We start from the raw sequence: 17589 nt of genomic DNA, 5'->3' as shown, positions 1-17589 counted from the left end.
CTGACTTGAAGGTAGGCTAGGTGACGGTACAGCTCACATCCTGGTGGCCACTAGGGGAATAGAAAACTAGACAAACTACAGGTTGAGAGTCCTGTGTTAGTCTGTTCTCACGCTCTAATAAAGACATACCCAAGACTAAGCAATTTATAAAGGAAAGAGGTTTAATGGACTCACAGTTCCACAAGGCTGGGGAGGCCTCACAATCATGGCAGAAGGCAAATGAGGAGCAAAATCACATCTTACATGGTGGCAGGCAAGACAGCTTGTGCAGGGGGAGCTCCCACTTATAAAACCATCAGATCTCATGGGACTTATCCATTACCATGAGAACAGTATGGGGGGAACCGCCCCCATGATTCCATTATCTCCACCTGGCAACACTCTTGACACGTGGGGATTATTACACTTCAAGGTGAGATTCGGGTGGGGACACAGCCAAACCACGGCAAATCCCAAATCCAACAATGTGAATCTAAAACACATCCGGTTCCAAGCATTTTGGATAAGGATATTCTACCTGTAGCACAGAAGTCCCTGAGTTGGGGGTAGTTGTGGGGAAAAGAAAGAGAGATCAGACTGTTACTGTGTCTATGTAGAAAGAAGTAGACATAAGAGACTCCATTTTGTTCTGTACTAAGAAAAATTCTTCTGCCTTGAGATGCTGTTAATTCGTAACTCTACCCCCAACCCTGTGCTTGCAGAGACATGTGCTGTGTTTATTCAAGGTTTAATGGATTTAAGGCTATGCAGGATGCGCTTTGTTAAACAAGTGCTTGAAGGCAGTATGCTTGTTAAAAGTCATCACCATTCTCTAATCTCAAGTACCGAGGGACACAAACACTGTGGACAGCTGCAGGGACCTCTGCCTAGGAAAGCCAGGTATTGTCCAAGGTTTCTCCCCAGTGATAGTCTGAAATATGGCCTCGTGGGAAAGGAAAGACCTGATCATGTCCCCCAGCCCGACACCCGTAAAGGGTCTGTGCTGAAGAGGATTAGTAAAAGAGGAAGGCCTCTTTGCAGTTGAGACAGAGGAAGGCATCTGTCTCCTGCTCGTCCCTGGGCAATGGAATGTCTCGGTGTAACGACTGTATGTTCTATTTACTGAGATAGGAGAAAACCGCCTTACAGCTGGAGGTGAGACGTGCTAGCAGCAATGCTGCTCCTTAATGCACTAAAATGTTTGTGGAGATGTTTGTATACATGCACATCAAGGCACAGCACCTTTCCTTAAACTTATTTATGACACAGAGATCTTTGCTCACGTTTTCCTGCTGACCCTCTCCCCACTATTACCCTATTGTCCTGCCACATCCCCCTCTCGGAGATGGTAAAGATACTGATCAATAAAAACCGAGGGAACACTTTTCTTTCGCTATACTTTAGTCTCTGTGTCTCTTTCTTTTCTCAAGTCTCTCTTCCACCTGATGAGAAACGCCAGGTGTGGAGGGGCAGGCCACCCCTTCAGGGTAGTTAATACAAAAGTAAAGTATCCCTCTTAGCCAAGAATGCCTACAGCCATTTCCATGGGAAGAGGAGAAGGAGCAATTACTATATGCGAGGCAAATGCTGGCCATAGTGCATACAAGACCTCAGTAGAGAGGATGTCATGAAAAAGAGTGATATTCAGAATATTTAACAACTGCCACAGCCTGAAAGCTGACCAACTAGGATCCTCTGTGACTCTCCAGATGGGGTTCTGTTCACAAATAACTAGTACAGCTATCCTGGGGCTACTGGTGGAATGTCCTTCCTATTATCCCTGTCCCATAGAAGATGAAACAGATCCAGAGAAGTTAAAACTTGCCCAAAGAGACACGGCAAAAGGACAGTGCCAGGGGTTCCATGTTTTTATTATACCATGTTGCCCATATTTACTAAGAAAATGTTCTCAGCTCATCCTGAGAATTTAAATCAGTGTTTAAAAACTTCAGAAAGATGGCCAGGCACGGTGACTTATGCCTGTAATCCCAGCCCTTTGGGAGGCTGAGGCAGGTGGATCACAAGTTCAGGAGACCGAGACAATCCTGGCTAACACAGTGAAACCCTGTCTCTACTAAAAGTACAAAAAATTAGCCAGGCGTGGTGGCAGGCGCCTGTAGTCCCAGCTACACGGGAGGCTGAGGCAAGAGAATGGCATGAACCTGGGAGGCGGAGGTTTCAGTGAGCTGAGATCGCACCACCGCACTCCAGCCTGAGAGACAGAGCGAGACTCCGTCTCAAAACAAAAACAAAAACACTTCAGAAAGATTCAAGTTTAAAAAGTTGGAAGAATAATATTTTGTGACAAGTAAAAATTATGTGAACTTCCCATCTCAGTGTCCACAAATGGAGCTTTTTTGGAGCACAGCCAGCCTCATTTGTGCATATATTGTCCAAGGCAGCTTTTGCATCCCAAGAGCAGAATTGAGTGGTTGCAACAAAGACCATATGCACCTGCAAAGCCGAAAATATTTACTATCTGGCCCTTGGCTGAAAAAGTTTGCTCACCACTGATCTACAACATTTACTTAGGAGAATCACTTTTTCTCTGGTGATAAAAAATAAACAAGGCACTAATGTACTCATAAAACAATTTATAAACAACACAGTCATTTTAATTACTGCTAAATCCTAACGAGTGGCTCTGTGCCAAGCATGGTTTGACCCCGGATGGATAACCTTCCTCTCATGAGACTGTGAGACTGTCTTCCACTTGTGTTATCTCTATTATTTCTAGGAACACGGGATAAATTGAGCACTGGCGGGGAAAGGGGGGAACCAAAACAAATCTCATCTTAAATGTACATCCTTTCTACACATTGTATGATTCCATTGGTAGAAAGCTCAAAAAACAGGCAAAATTAATCCAGGCTGTTAGAAGCGATGACAAAGGTTACCTTTGCAAGGAGTACAGTAAACAGAAGGGAAGCAAGAAGGATGCAGGGTGGCGTCATGTTCTGTTTCCTGATCTGGGTGCAAATGTGGGCATGTTTTGATCTTAAGTGTGTTCAGTTTGGCGAAAACCCATTTTACCGCACATTTACAATATTGTACTTTTCATGAAGTATGCATGTTTAAATGTCAGTAAAGTTTATATTAAAATACGGACAACTTTCTTATGTTTAACTACGTGGAAGCTGATGTGCTTGTCCTTGGATTGCTGAGACGCTAAGAATGCATGGAACCCTGGAGGCGGAGCCCACACATAGCTCAGTGTCTCATGTGGGACCACGTGGCTCTCAGGCCTGTGTGGAGAGCCAAGAGGGGCAGCCTGTTCCCATCCCAGCCGGCCCCCAGCGCCAGCCCTCTCAGCTTTCCAGAGCACTGCAAAATCCCAGGGTCTCTGAGATCTGAGTAAGGAATGCTGCGGCACCAGCAGGTCGTGCGCAGATTGGCCTGCTGAAAGCGACCTCTTGACTCCCTAAGAATGTGGAGCTAGGGGAGTAATCCTGGTCACTCATGCTAATAAGGAAATGGAAATTTTAGCTTGAATAACAGACCACTGGTACTCCATAAGTAAAGTATCAGCCGCAGGCAGCTTACACTGTGAAAGTCACATCAGAATTATGAACTTGAAAAGTTAAATTCCTCAATAAAACATCTTGCTTCTTAGCTTTATAACTATTTTCCCTCCATTCCTTTCATCTATTTGTAGAGAGCCCCCTATGCATGAGGAACCCTGAGAGATGCCAAGACATCTCCCCTGATCTTGAGGATCTCTAGCGTAGAGAAAGAGAGTGAGCCAAGGAGAGAAACTGACACCTGTACCAGGACTTGAAGGATAAGGAGAGAGCACCAGGTGAAGGAAGGCGGGAAGTCGAATCCCCGATTTTTTTTTTAACCTTCGGTGTTTAATTCCTCTCTCTGCCTCCTTCCCTTGCCTCTCCTCCAATCCACTGTCCTCCCAACCAAGTCTGATCACATAAAAATCCAAATTCCATCACTCACTTCCTAAACCGTCTCGCTGGTCCTGCCTCTGCCTCTGCCTCTGCCTTCCAGCCTTAGCTCCTTGGATTCAGCTCCAGTCACAAAGGCCTCTTCCAAGGCCCCAGCAAGATGCTGCAGTGACTGCAGCTTGATCCTGGGACCCAGACTACCTGGGTCCAAATCCCGCCACACTACCAGCCACGTGAGCTCAGGCATGCCCACTGGCCTCTCTGTGCCTCAGTTTCCACGTGTGTGCAGTGGGGATGGTAAAAGCACCTTCCCTGCAGTGTCCTATGAGGATGTGATGAGGTAACACAGACCTGTGCCTGACACGGTAAACCCTCGGTAAGCATGACCTCTGACCCCTACCCACTGCTACCGTTATCCTCATTTTCCCATCACGACTTTCACACATCTTGATCCCAGGTTCTGGAAACATCTTTCTTCAGGCTCTTTCTCCAGCTATTTCCTACCCAAATTCCAGCTTACACATCACACCACAGGAAGGCCATCCTTGACCCTGGTCTGCCTCTTTCCTGCCACTTCACAGCTCTTGTCATAAGGGGTAATTATGTAATTATGGCCATGATGACTAGCTTGATGTCTGTCTTCCCTACTAGTCTGTCTGTTCAATGGGGGGCAAAGCCACTTCTCTTGCTCTCTGCTGTGTGCCGGCACCACAGCAGGGGATGATTGTGTACTGAGTAGGGAACGCGCACGTGCACATGCTCCAGGCAGAAAGCAGCAGCCCCCGCAGACGCAGGGAGCCCTGAGAGTCCACGACCCGCACAGAAGCACAAGTAGCCTCTTGCAAGTGCAGAGGTGAGAAGCAACGTGAGGCTGGAGAGGACGCCTAGAGTTGGTTCACAGAGGCCTGCCCGGTGAGCTGCACGGGGAGCCACCCGCAGTTTGAAACAGATGAGCGTTGACAAGGGGACGTGACCCACAGTGCAAGGGGGCCCAAGGATGGCTGGGAGGAGGGACAAGACCAGAGATAGGTGGCCGGTTAGGACACCATCATGACAGTCGCACATCTGGATGAAGAGGACAGAAACCACAGGCCCAAGATGCAGAAGTGGGCCCTGATGTCTTCTACACTAAAGGGAAGACAAACCTGGCCAGCAAAGACAGGGCTACATCTTTAGAATGACTTGGCAGGGAGCTGGGTTTACTATTTTCTTTCTTATTTACACATCATTCAGAGGAGGGGGCAGTTTGTGCAAACCAAACCAGCCCCAGGTACATTCGTGGCCTTATACATGTTTTGCTCTTGTTGACCAGATGGTTTTAAGGCTTGCTGAGACCACCTCGTCTAGAAGGTGCACTTCCTGAGCCATCATCATTTTCGGGCGGCGAATATGAAGAGAAAGACTCCCTCATGCTGCATTCCCCTTCCACTTCATCCTTCGCCAAGGACTTGAGGCTCCCTGGAGTTGAAGCGTTTCCAAGGACAAACCCATGGGGACATGACCATGTGCAGAAGCCTGGGCTGACTTGCTGGGCTCTACCTGTCACAGGTGAGGTGCCTTTCCAGAGTGCTGGCCTAGGTGGATGCCCTGACCCTGGGACAGATGAGATGAAAGGCAAATATCAAAGGGAGACAATGAGGGTTGTTTTGTTAGTTTTTAAATTCAGTCTCTTGCTAGCTGGCTGAGGAAGGGAAACACAGCTTCTGAACTTGGCATTGCAAAGGGGGCTGAGGAGGAGCTGCAGGAGAAAGGTTAAAGAAAGAGCTCGCGGGGTGGAGGGGACGCATGACACAAACCCTGCACTCCGGCTGGTCCATGGCACACAGCAGGTGTGCGGCAGCTTCTGAGGGGGTGGCAGGGTGACGGGGGTCGGAAGCTAAGCGCGCAGGATTGAAAACGATGACTCATGCAGCATCTGGGAACAGGCTAGGGCAGCCCCACCCACCCACCGCCCTGTCCTCACTCCAGTGTCACTCTCTGATCTAAGGATAAATGTGGCAGGGACTTCTGGCTAAGGTGAAGTGTAAACTCATGCTGTGGATCCCCCCTTTAGCTCTAAATACATGGACACGATAAAAAAGAAAAGAAGAAAATGTATTTTTAAAAAGATGTAGTTCACTCCCATACAAACTACACACCTCCCTGGGCTAGAAACAGAGCAGATCCCCCAAGCCATAACCAGGGCCGAAGCGCAGGCTGGCTGAGCTCTAGGTCTGAAGCAGGCCAGGGGCTGAGCCATTTCATGGCCTGCAGAAAAAGAGACTAAAAGTGGACTCAGAAGTCAGGGTGGCAACCTGGCTGCTATGGAGGACTCATCTCAAGGGACTCCTTTGCCCAGGCCGCAGTCCACATCCCACATTGCTCAGAATCACCATCTGCTTATTCTACTCTGGAAAGAGAGCTTGCACCTCTCAGGCCCAAAGCAGGAGCAGACGTCAGGAGTAGAAATGAGGCCTTGACCAATGTGAGCGAGGGATGCAAAGATCCCCATCTCCGGACTCTCAAGGAAGACCAGGTGTCCCTCCTGGATGCTCCCTAGCCCACAAGCCTATTTATTCTGCCATCTTTTAACTCCTTTGACCAAATACTGCTATGATCAAAAGTGCATCACAGGGCCAAGCACGGTGGTTCATACCTGTAATCTCAGCACTCTGGGAGGCGGAGGCAGAGGCAGGCAGATCTCTTGAGCCCAGAAGTTCAAGACCAGCCTGGGGAACATGGCCAAACCCTGTCTCTACCAAAAATACAAAAATTAACTGGTGGTACGTTGTCTGTAGTGCCAGCTACTTGGGAGACTGAGGTGGGAGGATCACCTGAGCCCGGGAGGTGGAGGTTGCAGTGAGCCAAGATCACACCACTGGACTACAGCCTGGGTGAAAGAGCAAGACCTTGTCTCAAAAAAAAAAAAAAAAAAAAAAAATTCCATGGAGAAAACAAGGGTTTGAGAACAGAAATGAGAGACAGTGAACACATAAATCCTCCCTAAGCCCTTTCTAAGTGAAAAGAACATCGTGAATGCTGCTCACTCAGGAGATAGGAACGGGCCACAGCTGCTGGCTCTGTGTGTGTTCCCCACTGAAGCCTGAACCCACTAATTTCTATATGACTAGCCAAGCCATCAAATAAAGTGAAATTTCAAGCCTGGTCAAGTCGTACATGGGTATCAAATTTCTCTTGTCCTGCGAACAGCCGAAATGAAATTTCAGCATGAAAACAGTCCTCAAGCACCTTGCGAAAATCAATAGACATCAAATTACATGCTTCAGTAAAGAGCCACTGGCTTTGACACTTCAAAATACATTTATTTCAAATTATAGACTGGCCCAGAATTATCAAGCTCTTCCTTCATCTTAATGGTCTCTAAAGTATGGGCTTAAGTCTGTCTCATGCTTTAAATTAATTTCAAGAGGCCAAAACCAAAGCTTCTTCATGCTTTGCCAGGCACCATGGAAGCTGGTACTATAACTGTCGAATAAATCTACTTTTACTTCGTCTTCCTATGCATATATCCTTTGGCAGAGGTACAGCAACCGTACACACAAAATTTGGTATCCTTACAGTGAACACTGTGTTGTAACCAACTGTTTTCAACAGCATAGCCTCCATTTGAAATTTATTTTGCTTTTCCTCCAGTTATTAGATGAATATTTGTTTCTAAGTTTTTGTTTATTTGTTTGAGACGGGGGTCTGTGGCCCAGGCTGGAGTGCAGTGGCGCCATCTCGGCTCACTGCAACCTCCACCTTCTGGGTTCAAGCGATTCTCCTGCCTCAGCCTCTGGAGTAGCTGGGATTACAGGCACATGCCACCACATCCGGCTAATTTTTGTATTTTTAGTAGAGACAGGGTTTCACCATGTTGGTTAGACTGGTCTCAAGCTCCTGACCTCGTGATCCACCCGCCTCGGCCTCCCAAAGTGCTGGAATCCCAGGCGTGAGCCACGTGCCTGGTCCTGTTTCTAAGTTTTATGTACTAATACTAACACTAAGAATATCATCGAATATGCGGTGCTGGTTTACTCTATCCAGACACTGCCCTCAGGTGTTACTCCATTCAAGCCTCACAGCAATACATAAGGTGGTAACAGGCAATGTTTACAAGTAATCCCTCTATGTGTGGTTTTGCTTTCCAGTTTCAATTACCTGTGCTCAACCTCAGTCTGAATATATTAAAAGGAAAATTCCAGAAACAAACAACTCATAAGTATTATTTATTTTTTTAAGACAGAGTTTTGCTCTTGTCACCCAGGCTGGAGTGCAAGGATGTGATCTCGGCTCACTGCAACCTCCGCCTCCCGGGTTCAAGTGATTCTCCTGCCTCAGCCTCCCGAGTAGCTGGGATTATAGGTGTGCACCACCATGCCTGGCTAATTTTTGTATTTTTAGTAGAGATGGGGTTTCACAATGTTGGCCATGCTGGTCTTAAACTCCTGACCTTAAGTGATATGCCCACCATGGCCTCCCAAAGTGCTGGGATTACGGGCACGAGCTACCACGCCTGGCCCAATTCGTAAGTTTTAAAATGCACACAATTCTGAATAGTGTGATGAAATCTCATACCATCCCGCTGTATCATCCGGGATGCAAATCATCTCTTTGTCCAGCAGACCCCTTCTGTAGATGCTGCTACTGCCTCTTAGTCACTTCATAGCCATCTCAGTTATAGATCAACTGTTGAGGTATCACAGGGCTTGAGCTCAGGGAATCCTTATTTTACTTCATAATGGCCACAAACTGCCAGAGTAGTGATGCCGGCAATTCAGGTACGTCAAAGAGAAGCTGGAAATTACTTTAAGTGAAAAGGTGAAAATTCCCAATAAGTAAAAATTTCATATGCCGAGATTTACCTCAGCAGTATGATATTTTCAGTGAGGGAGGGGCCCCGTTCACATAACTTTTACTACAGTATATTGTTATAATTGTTCTATTTTATTATTGTTGTTAATCTCTTACTGTTTATCTCTTACTCTGCCTAATTTATAAATGGATCAGACGTATTAATGCATAAGAAACATAGTACAGGTTAGGTATCCCTTTTCCAAAATGCTTGGGACCAGAAGTGTTTTGAACTTGGGATTTGTTTTGGATTTTGGAATATCTGTTTTAGACGAACTGGTTAAACACCCCAATGTGAAAATCCAAAATGCCCCAGTGGGGATTTCCTTTCACCACTGAGTTTCGGATTTTGGAACATTTCAAATTTTCAGATTAGGGATAATCAACCTGCTTATATAGGGTAGACACTATCGGAGTTTTAGGCTTCCATGGGAGTCCCTGGAATGTATCCCCTGAAGAGAAGGGGTAACAACTGCGCTGAGTGTTTCTCTGTGCTAAGACAGGGTTCTAAGTGCTTTGTATATTAAATTCCACTGTAATCTTCATAAAAACACTCTGAGGCAGGGATTATTGTCATCCCCATTTGAAAACGTAGAGACTGAGGCTTAGAGGTTAAGTGACTTGCCCAAGGCTCAGAGCTGGTAGACAGCCATTTGAATTGAAGTCTAACTGGGGTACAGCCCATTCCACGTAGGCCATTTCCACTGGAATGACCATTTCAACACAAACACCCTTCTAAATATAGAGTCTTCCTTTAGGCAAATAAATACAAAAATGAAGTTCTCAGATCAAGATTATAAACAGTAAAGCTTCTTGATACATATCACCAAATTCCTTTCCAAATATACCATATCAACATATAGGCCGTAAGACAGAAAAAGACTGCCATTTTTAGCTCCCTTGTCAACCCTGGGTGTTGTGATTTCATTAACTTAAGCAGGATCTTGTTTTACAATGTTGTCTTTAATACCCTTCAGGCCATTTTCAAAAATTTTTAAATAAATTTATTTTTTAGAGATGGGGTCTGTGTTATCCAGGCTGGTCTCAAACTCCTTGGCCTCAAGCGATCCTCCCGTCTCAGCCTCCCAAGGAGCTGGGACTGCAGGCGTGCACTCCTGTGCCCAGCGAGGCCTTTTTTCTAGGTGTTTATTTACAGGCTGTATTTCGTCTTTTGAAAATGTGGAATATTTTTATGAGTTCAGTGTATATTCTGGTGGGTGAATGTGGGACTTCAAAATGAAAAATACTTAGGAAGCTAGATGTAGATTGTTAAAAACAACAACAAAGCATAATGTCAAAGAATAATGTTATGCTTTGTTATAAATGCTTGTCAACATTGTTTTAACAATCTTTTCCCTGAATTTTGGGTAATCTTTTATTCTTCACACTTTCTGATACTCTTAGAACTTCCTGTAATGAGCATGCAGTATCTTTGTAATTAGAAGAAAACAGACACTTTTCCAACTGAGGATAAAAAAGATGGTTGCATTTAGGTACTGCTTTTCTCTTTTCTATTCTACTTAATATTAATGACCCATGTATTCCTGATTTCAGCAGAAAATGAACAGATCACAAGTTTTGGAGGTGTAATTCAGTTGTGGAGATTTTAAAGTTGGCCTCTATCTGTTGCTCACGGTGTGAGCTGGAATTACTCAGAAAAAAACCTCCTTTATCTCTTCATTTTCATTCTTATAATGAAAAGGCATTCAGGAGTGTGCGCTTAGCTGCTCACGACAAGGCCCTTTTATCAATCCACTGACAACTGCTGAACTCACCTTGAGAGAGGAGCTGCTTTCTATTTTGGTTTGTCTATAATTTTCTTATTTCCCAGAGTTTATGTCACGGGCGCAACCCACGAACCAAGCATTTCTATCTAAAATAACATAACAGGAGGGATTCATTAACAAGGTCCTCTGTAGACAGAACGCAGCTCTTACAAACTCACAAAAACAAATCCATACTTTTAAAAGTTCCCAAGCCAGCAGTTCTCGGAATCCTTTCAGAAATGGTGGAAGGGGATGAAACTCTTCAGGTCTGAAAGTAAGGGCCTCCCAAACTCCCTTATCACTGAATTACAGGATTCTGTATCTTTTTATTGAAATTTACTCAAAAGGGGACAGATATTCATTTCACACTATAGCAAAAACTAGTTTTAAAAATATATAACATTTTAAAATATTTTAGTCAAAAAAGCCTCAGGGCCAGGTGGGGTGGCTCATGACCCAGCACTTTAGGAGGCCAAGGCAGGAGGACTGCTTGATCCCAGAAGTTTGAGACCAGCCTGGGCAACACAGCAAGAGCCCATCTCTACAAAAAATCAAAAAGCCAGGGATGCTGTTGTGCACCTATGGTCCCAGTTAGTTGGCAGGCTTAGGTGGAAGGATATTTTGGGCCCAGGAAGTTAAGGCTGCAGTGAGCTGTGGGTTACCAGTATAATTTGATTAACTGGAACATTTCTGGAAAGGTGGCTCATCCTGGGTATTTCTCAGTTACTGATATTCTCCCCCCTATCCCCGGCGAGACAGAGTCTCGCTCTGTGGCCCAGGCTGGAGTGTAATGGTACAATCTTGGCTCACTGCAACCTCTTTCTCCTGGATTCAAGCTATTCTCCTGCCTCAGCCTCCCGAGTAGCTGGGATTACAGGTGCCCACCACCACACCTGGTTGATTTTTGTACTTTTAGTAGAGATGGGGTTTTGCCATGTTGGGCAGGCTGGTCTCAAACTCCTGACCTCAGGTGATCTGCCCACCTTGGTCTCCCAAAGTGCTGGGATTAGAGGTGTGAGCCACCACGCCTAGCCTGATATTCTTTATAGCCTCTCAAAGTACAATATTCATTCTGGAAACTATAAATTCAATTAAAGCTTAATCTATCAGCATCTAGAGGTATCAGGCACTTACCTTGTCTAGGATCACAGCATCACAGACACCACAGTCCCTGAATCCCACCTCTATCAGCAAAGTGAACAGACAGCATCCCAATTATATGGAGTGGCATACTGGATGGAATGTCAGCATAACACAACCACACACAGAATGTCCCCTGCACCACCACTCAGAGTAACAATTATCTGGCTTTTCATGGCATCCAACAGGCTTCTCATTTCAATAGCCAAACACTCAGTGGGAAGATCTACCACCCATTTTTCTACCATCTCCACTCCCACCCCTGCTTCAGAGTGGTCTTTTATCTGCCCTACAGACTCAGGTTCCGTGGAAGGTTTAATTTGCAAAAGCAGATGTTTACTGTCAAACAAAAGTTTTTAAACCATCTGCCTAGGTGAACAGTTTGTTTCCTGAGAAAAACCATTTCTAAAACATTCATTGAGGAAGGTTGTTCTGTTAAAATTAAGTTCATTAAAACAGGGTTCCCCCCCCCCCCCATTTAAGTATACAGTATTTCTTCTGACCAATTAATTTGACTAAAGACTCCACCAAATTAACTTTTTCTTCCATGAAGGACGATGCTGCAAATTTTAGTGATAATAACAGTTAAAATGATTAAGTTGTGTCAAACTTATTCCTAATGTGGCACGTTGTAATTTGTTAAAAGACAAATAATAAAATTTAAACATATTTGTATATACCAACAAGAATTACTTTTGAAATATGGGTTAAAAAAAAATTACTTCCTGAACCAGTGCCTCTCCTGTATATTCAACCATCCAAAATGGTCAGTTAGTAACATGAAATCACAGAAATAAATACATCCAATGCCACAACATGATACGGATCAGGAACAGGAAAACCACTACACGCTAAGACTTCTCCAGAATTCCTCCATTCTGTTGGTTGTTTTTTCACTGAACTTTTGTTTTCACATCTTCATGTCTACAGACATTTAGTATGAAATTTAAGAAGTATATGTAAACACAATCAGAATCCCTCCGGAATGTGCGGTTTATGCAAGCAGATTTATGACTCTGCAGTTGCAATCTGCAAACAGTGCTTACAGATATTATCTTCCCTTACCTTCACAGCAACCTCAGAGGTGGGTGGATGTGATTTCCACATGTAGATTTAATATTATTTTGGCGGGGAGGTACCCATGGAGAATGGCTGAGTGACACGCTCCAGGTCCGGACTAGAAGCTGTAACTAGAACCCAGGGCTCTTGGCTTTGGGCCCAGAGAACATCCCACCAGATTATGCTGCCAATCTGCTAATGGAAATTTAATTCCCACAATTTGGGTTGAGAAGTTTACAGCTATTTAAATACACAGCTCCAGACGAGCACAGTTATATCAAGACATTACATGTAATTTTAATAGGAAAACTGCCAAAACTAGTAAGGCATGGCAGAAAAGCCCGAAAAAGAGCTAAAGCAGAGTCTTTCACACCCTAAGAAAGTGATTTAGCAATATCACCATCTCACTCTACTCACTGGCATCGCCTCCTCCTCTCACCCATGCCTCGCAGGCATCACAGACAGTAGCAACACGCTGCGCGGTAGCCTGGGTGTTCGAAGGCACTGCTTTTTAAACATTTTTTTTTTAGAAATTTTAAAGTGTCTTTTTTTTCTATGATCTATCATAGCTGTAGATATTGAAGGCATTTCTAAAATAAACACGTTTTATTAGGTGTGGCATACATGTTTTACATGCACAAGTCATAATATGCAGCCTGATGGATTCTCACAACATAAACTCGCCTGTGTATCCGCAAACCCGTCCATCGTCAGAATGGAATGAGAGTCCCAGAAGTCCTCTTGTGCTTGTTCTAGTCACTCTTCTCCCCAGCAAGAGGATGTGGCTGTCTTGACCCCTAGGCACTAGAGATGAGTGTTGCCCCTTTTTTGAGCTTTACATACAGAAAACGTAACTCTGTGCCTGGGTTCTTTCTCCCAGTGTGTTAGGTCTGCAAGAATCACACTTTTGTTGCACATAACAGGTTTCTCATTAGGGCTGCACAGTACCCCATGATAGGATTATACAAAAAAAGTCCAATCTACGTGTGAGGAACTTTAGGGGTACACATGTACATGTTTCTTTTGGGGATCCACCTAGGAGAAGAACTGCTGTGTGACAGGAGTGTGTATTCAGCTTTAATCAATACTGACGGTTTTCTAAAGTGCTTATAGCAATTTGCATACCGGTAACATGTCCTTACTAACACTTAGTACTGTGGTTTTTTCCATTTTACTCTTTCTTATGACTGCTGGTGACATCCCATTGTAGTTTTAATTTGCATTCCCCTGATGACCTAGGTTGAACACCTTATGTTTATTGTCCATTTTATATCATCTCTCATCAAGTTTACAAATCTCCTCCCCATTTTTCTACTGGATTGTCTTTTTCTTACTGATCTGTAGGAAGAGTTTTGTTTGTTTGTTTTGAGATGGAGTTTCAATCTTCTTGCTCAGGCTGGAGTGCAGTGGCGCAGTCTCAGCTCACTGCAACTTTCGCCTCCCAAGTTCAAGGGATTCTCCTGTCTCAACCTCACAAGTAGCTGGGATTACAGGCGCCTGCCACCACACCCGGCTAATTTTTGTATTTTTAGTAGAGACAGGGTTTCACCATGTTGGCCAGGCCAGTCTTGAACTCCTGACCTCAGGCGATCCGCCTGCCTCGGCCTCCCAAAGTGCTGGGATTACAGGCGTGAGCCACCGTGCCCTTTTTTTTTTTTTTTTTTTTTTAATTCAGGACACAAGCCCTTTAATAGGTAAAAGTATAGCAAATATCTTCCCCCAATACCTGTCTACCTTTCACTCCTTAATGTTTCAATTAACAAAAATGCCTGATTTTAATTATAATCTTATATATCAATCTTTTCCTTTATGGTTAGTTCTATTTAGATCCTGTTTACAAAATTATTTTGTACCTCAACTTCATAAACATGTTCTTGCTCTGTCATTTTCTAGAACATTTATTGTTTTACAATGAGGTCTACTATCTATCTATAATTGGTTTTTGTGTAGGGTGTTACTTGTGGTTGAGATTTTTAAAAATATAGATATCCTATTGACCAGCCTCATTCATTGCAAAAAACCACTGCTTGGCAATTGAAGGCTTAGCTTTAAGATTAAAAAGATGACCCAGAAAAAAAATTTCCAAAGACCCCAAGTTTTCAGTCTTTGATTTACCTACATATGCCTGCCTAACTCTTTTAGGAACATGGAAGGGTAAGTTCCAAGGCTTTGTTCTCAATTTCATTACTTCATTGAGTCCCACAGAATTATCCTTTTTCCTGACTGGTAACCTGTAGAACACGGAACATGAGGAAATGATTTTTAAATCATCTCAAAATTAAATGATTATAATGTCATTTTATGCCACAAGGAACTGTTTACTTCTCAAACCCCATTTTAAAAATTACATTTTAAAAACATCCCTACTTCATTACCTCCACACCAGCTATACCAATGAGCTGTCCATGGCAACACCAGCGAGTGCACTGAAGACAGATTTCTGCAGCGCCAGCCTCCAATACCCTGCTGAACAGCAAGCGGATGACCCAGCACCCACACTCAAGCTTCCTAAACCACGAATTACTCCTCACCAGCACCCAAAAGCAGCTCCCAGAACAAGCTGGTGGAAAATGTAGTGGGGAAAACACAAACCTCTACCAGAAATAGACTCTGCACATCTATTTTTGGGGGGGGTTTTTGAGACAGAGTCTTGTTCTGTCATCCAGGCTGGCATGCAGTGGTGCCATCTCAGCTCACTGCAACCTTTGCCTTTGGGGTTCAAGTGATTCTCATGCCTCAGTCTCCCAAGCAACTGGGATTACAGGTGTGTGCCACCATGCCCAGCTAATTTTGTAATTTTACTAGAGACGGGGTTTCATCGTGTTGGCCAGGCCAGTCTTGAACTACTGACCTCAAGTGATCTGCCTGCCTCGCCCTCCTAAAGTTCTGGGATTACAGGCATGAGTCACCATGCCAGGCCTCTGCTGGTCTATTATCTAATGCAGTCAATGTATTAACATTTTCCTTTACGCTTAGTGCTTTTTATAATCTGTTTAAGAATTTTTCCAGGAAACACATACAAATATTGTACATTATCTCTCTTCCCCATCCACTGGCTCACGGGGATCTTGGTTGTATCATGGTCATGGCATGAATCAGATTTCTGGACTTCTTCCCATCTGATTTTCACTTATAGGAATTTTTCAAATACTTCTTAAATAAACCTAATATGGATGTTTTCCCAAACAAAAAGTACCTTGGCATCAAATTTCTCAAGTGGCTGGCTCCGAGGTGGATCTGGAATTTTCAGCCTCTTTGTGATTTAGCAGGGCTTTTTCTTTCCATGAAACCTTGAGGTAACAGAGGGGAGGGAGGAGAGAGCAAACACTGACATCCCAGACTGGGAAAGGGGAGAAATGGTGGAAACTGAGACCAAAAAACTAAAAACTGCTGGGTCCATTTTTCTTCCCACTGAGAATTCAGGCAACAGCATCAAGGGTTGGTGCAAGGCCAGGCCTGGGAGACAGACCTGCCTGTGTCCTGGCAGGATCTCCTCCTTAAGGGCCTTTGCCCTGCTTCATTAACAGCTACGGTTTAGCAACAACCCGCCAGCAGGGGTCAGTCTCGGTCACCACACAGAAGCCAGGAGGCTCTCTCCAGCTACAAAGCCACGCTCTGGAACGTTCCAGAAGTTGTTTGTTGCCACTGCACAACACCCAGCTTGTCTTCCTATCTCGTCACCTTGGCGCCTGTTTCCTATTTTTTCAAGATTGCATTTCATACTTAGAGGAATTAATTACCTTATATTCCTGTTGCTGTTTTTCATACTGAGCTAAATACTTATACCAAGTTCCCCATATCATGTATAAAACCTCCTTTTCCCTTGATTTTTCTTATGGCAGCAGAAAGGTCAACTTTTTCCATATTTTAAAATGAAGGAAAGGACGTATTCTTACTTGCAGTGGAAAATGTACAAATATTACATAATGTGACAACTGTATTTTCTAATATTCCCATTTGGGTTTAGTTATCTACGGGATAAATTTCCTTTTTCTCTCTAAATTACAAAACATCCTTTCATTAAGCATCTTCTCCCCAACATCCCCTCTTAAAGTCCCTGGAAGGCTGGCAAGGGGCTCATGGCCCGTTGAGCTCTCCCTGAGCTCTCCTTGGACTTACTCGGAGGCTGTGTCCCAAACACCGAACAGGAGGAACACCTGCACTGAGACCAGGAAAGCAAATCTGATGTGAAAAAGTAGTAGAATGGAGAATCTATTTCTACTTTAAATTTGAGGGTGGCTCTTTTTCAAGACACACTGCTGAATTTACAAACGGTGCTGGTCTAATAAATGATTACATTTTATGCTAGAAGGATATGACTATACTTAGCAGGTTACCTTTTACCAAAAAAAAAAAAAAAAAAATCCCCCACGGATCTAAGGCCCATCAAATACAACATTCAGGAGGGCGTAAGGTCTCATTACCCAAAGTGGGGAAAGCTGTTGCAAAAAATGAAACAAACAAACAAACAAAAAATAGTTCTTCACAATGCCTGTCTTCCAACAAGTCTGTCTTACTGATATTTCAAAGTGTGCTCATCTAAAAGTATATTCTCTGCTTCTTTCTCCCTAAAACATATAAAATATTTCTAAAGCAAATGGCGTCCATCTTCTTTCCAGTTCTGGACTGATAAAACCTCAAAAGAAAATAAAGTCAGGGAACTTTGAGATGGGCAACAGAGTCCATCTGCCCCTTCCCTGGGACTGGGCTGGGTCACTCTGAAAGAAGGACTCCAGGCATCATCCACAGATCTGAAAGGGGCCAGAGAGGAAATGTGTTCAAGAGTGCATCTTAGCCCAAGGGTGCTGAGAGGGGGTCCAGGAAGACAAGGTATCCAAGGACTCTGGATACCCCACCTATCCGTCCTACCCCTTGTAGCTACAATGATCCATCTAAAATTTAAATCCCCAACATCT

At 44.1% G+C, this 17589-nt stretch overlaps 1 protein-coding gene across 8 annotated transcripts in view; it reads right to left on the bottom strand.

Annotated features, from left to right (window-relative positions):
• Positions 1-17589, bottom strand: part of PRKCA (protein kinase C alpha) — a 522615-nt gene that overhangs the window by 236399 nt on the left and 268627 nt on the right. Inside the window, exon 4 of one of the 8 annotated variants that reach the window (XM_074020204.1) lies at positions 15870-15963. The exons of the other annotated variants lie outside the window; for them this stretch is intronic. The gene's annotated coding sequence lies outside the window, so the exon portion shown is untranslated. The remainder of the gene's footprint in view (positions 1-15869; positions 15964-17589) is intronic. 8 annotated transcript variants of the gene reach the window in all.

This window comes from Macaca fascicularis, chromosome 16 (assembly GCF_037993035.2).
Source record: "Macaca fascicularis isolate 582-1 chromosome 16, T2T-MFA8v1.1".
Classification (NCBI taxonomy): domain Eukaryota; kingdom Metazoa; phylum Chordata; class Mammalia; order Primates; family Cercopithecidae; genus Macaca; species Macaca fascicularis.
The sequence above is the reverse complement of the archived record's forward strand: the minus strand, read 5'-3'. Positions and strand labels throughout refer to the sequence as shown.